A 3,898-nucleotide genomic window follows, 5' to 3' on the forward strand; every position below is an offset into this window, starting at 1 on the left:
ATTGTGAGGCTAAAGGAGGAGAATTTCTTACTCACAAATCTATTGTATTTTATGGAAGATTCCTGGGCAAGATTTTGGAAGTTGAGACTACGTCAAATTTATGGGAAAAAGAATTTATGGAAAGCTTAAATGAACCAAAAGTAAATATTGGTATTTTTGAAGATATATCGATTGATAGGCATCTTGAGCTTGAAAATCTTGTAATAGTGCTTGAAAATAATCATAATAGTTCAAAGGCCAAATTATTGGCTCTTCAAGAAGATTTACAGAACACTCTCTTGAGAGAATCTAAGCTTCAGGTCAAGTTGAAGAATGTGGGGAAACAATTGAAGGATAAAAAGATTTTCTCAAAGAAATTATCCACACCTATATAGAAGTGGAGCAGAGATTACGTGAGATTTGGATTGTTCATTCTGAGAGGTCCAAGGAAGAAGGCAACAGAAAGTCCATGGGACAAGACCAACATGTTTTGGATAGTGATGTGTCGAGATCTGTGTCACCCCTTGGAGAATGGCGACAAGGGTTTCTGTATGGCCTGTGGACGAGCGCTATGGAAATAAATGCACTACAACAAGCCAGAGAGGTTGCCAAGGGGAACACATTTTATGTGAATTGGGAGCCTGGTGGTTGCCACGGTGATGTTGGCAAGGTTTCCCAAAATAGAGCAACCCTTTTGCATAATTCTCCAAAGAACTTGAAGTTTGAGAATACTGTGTCTGAGGTGCGTGTAAGGGGAGAGTAGAACAAAATGGGTGGAGAGCATAGGAATTCAGTGATTGATGCAAAAATGGACAAAGGAGATGAAGAGCCACAATTAAGAAAGGTCAGAAGTCAAGTTTCTTCATCTTCCTTCTGTGTCTCTCCATCCAATAATGACTCACCCAGTTTGCGCAAATCGAGTTCTTCAAATAGTTGGAGCAACAGATGGCTTAATGTGGGTATTTGTTGGAAGTGGGTAGACTCTGAGAGGGGGGGGGTGAATCAGAGTCTATAAAATTTTGACTTACTATATGATAAGTTATACTTTATGACCAAAACACAAAAATTTCTTCAGAGATATGAATTATACACAAAACCTTTATGCAAGCATTCATTTCAGACTATTCAATATTAACAGATTGAGTAATCCTTTTGTGCTAAACTTCTTGACTTAACATGCAATAATGATCTAACTGAAAAATAAATAAAGTTTCCGACTTGATTTTAAGAACACAATAAAATGTGCAGCAGATAAACACATAATAAACAAGATAACTAAAAGTATCAGAGCTGATCAACTAATGGAACATTTAAAACACATTTGACACATGACACAAGGATTTCTTGAGTGGAAAACCCTCTTGGGGTAGAAAAACCACTCGCCAAATGATTCCTTTTATTATTTCAAAGAGCACCAACCCTGTACATTGTTCAAGGAGCACCAACCCCTGTTCCTCTATAATCTCAAGTTTCAATCAATGGTAGCCTTGAAATTACAGAATATTGTAATCACAAGGTTATCAAAGGTTGGAACGAGAAAAAAAATTGAGCACTATAAAATATTGTTCCAACTATAAAGATATTTTTCAACTTCAAATAGAGAGAGTAAATTTAATCTCAATCTCTGAATATGAAACACATTGTTTTCTATGTGTATATCAATGCATACAAGAATATTTCTTAATAATACTGAAAAATGCTCCTCCTTTTTTTTTTACTATCTACCTTTAAAGAAAATCACACAGATTTCACATCTCCAAGTCTCCATGAGAAACCCTTTTAAGTAGTGTTTTCAAATCTACGTTAGGGTTAAAAACTGAATACAACTTAAAACATATCACATAGTTATACCAACTGTTTTGTTGTTTAGATAAAACAAATGTAAATGCTCTGTATACATTTGAAAGAGGATATTGCAAATAATAAAGATCACTTTTAACAAACACTTCCATTCTGATTTCCAAAATGCGGAAAGAAACGGAATAATCGATCATAACAGAAATGAAAGCAAGCGTGGATAACTGATTCGGAAAACCATCAAAGAATAATTGTAAACTTTCCTCATTTTGTTCTTTGCACTGCCTTTGTGAAATAAATGAAATAGACAATGAAATGTGGAAGATATTACCTGTCATTATTCACCAAGAATCACCTGAAAAAGAACTATAGCAAATCCTTCTGCAAATCCCATAGATCTGCCCATTATCCAGAGAAAATGGCTGAAAAGAAACACCAAATGAAAGTTTGAGTAGAGCTGTTTAACATAGTTAAAACCCACAAGCTAAAACCGAAAACAACCTCCTTAATCATCGGTACAGAAATGCTCATGGTGGCGGCTTAGAAGCTAGGGTTTGTGGCTTCGAAAGGAAAGAAAGAAGTTTAATTACTTTTCTTGGTCTCTATGCAAAGTATTACCAAAACTTTAGCATCCGTAACCATAATGAATTTAATTTCAAGTCCATGACATATCACTTCCCACGTGGATCATAATAATCCAGTGTTTACATTGCAAGTGTTGAGTCAAACAAGTTGTCTATTCACCTTTTATGCCATGCAATCACTTATGATGTCGGGTAAGGTAAAACTAACCATGATCAAAGATGACCGCAAGTTAACCAACATGTTCCCAGTGCCAAGATACCTTAACTCATTTTTGGCATCAAGACAAATTTAAGTCAACAAACTCCCCCTTTGTCCTTGATGGCAAAAACCATACCATCATTGACATGAAAAGAAATAGGCAATATGAAAACTGTAATCATCAAATATGTATCATAGAAAGATCAAGTGCCAAACAACAGATGACACCATATGCTGGCCACAAAACCTATTAATAAGAGTATGCCATAGTAATAGATCACTTTATAACCACTACCCACAATAAAGACTGTCAGATATGCAGTATCAAGAAAGACCATTGTATCAAATACCAATACTGAGTTAAGAAAAACAATGCCAAGATACCAACACCAAAATATCTAATTGTCAAGAACCAAAGCAACCTGTGCAGAATAGCAATATCAATCTACCAAGATAATAAACTACTGCCAATGATACAAGACTGCAATATCAAATGCCAAGATGATACATATACCAATCACAGATCACTGTTCAAGATGCAAATACCTGTATGCAAATACTTGTCCTGTTACTATCAACAAATAATGCAAATACTTGTCCTGTTACTGTCATCAAATACCTGTCATGTTAACAATCACAGATCAATGTCAAGAAGCAAATATTGTCAAGATGCAAATACCTGTATGCAAATACCTATCCTGTCATTGTCAATGACAACAAATATCTAGTCGATGACAACAAATATCTATCACAACAAATATCTAAGATCACTTTTCTCCCCCTTTTTGTCTCAAGGACAAAGGGATAAAGCAGCAAAGTGCTGCTTGTGGAGAGCTATGCTCCCCCTTAATATGTGTAGGAACTGAGAAGAGAAGATTGTGAGAGAACTCCCAACCTATCTCAAAGCCTTTCAAATGTGTCTTTAGATAGAGCCTTTGTAAATATTACAACAACTTGGGCTTGTGAAGGTACAAATATTAACTGAAACTCATTAGCCAACACCTGGTCTCGTAGAAAATGGAGTTTGATGGCAACATGTTTAGTGCGAGAGTGCATAACGGGATTTTTAGAAAGATTAATCGCACTTGTATTGTCGTAATAAATTGAAATAGGTTTAGCTACAGAAATGCCCATATCACTAATTTGATGAGTCATCCATATCAATTGTGTACAACATGTAGTGGCTGCAATGTATTCAGACTCTGCGGTGGACAGAGTGACACAATCTTGCTTTTTACTGTGCCAGGCAACAAGACAATCACCAAGAAAGAAAGCAGCTCCACTAGTGCTTTTACGATCATCTAGATAGCCAGCCCAATCAAAATTAGTGAAACCAACA

The sequence above is a fragment of the Cryptomeria japonica genome, chromosome 10 (assembly GCF_030272615.1).
Source record: "Cryptomeria japonica chromosome 10, Sugi_1.0, whole genome shotgun sequence".
Taxonomy (NCBI): Eukaryota; Viridiplantae; Streptophyta; class Pinopsida; order Cupressales; family Cupressaceae; genus Cryptomeria; species Cryptomeria japonica.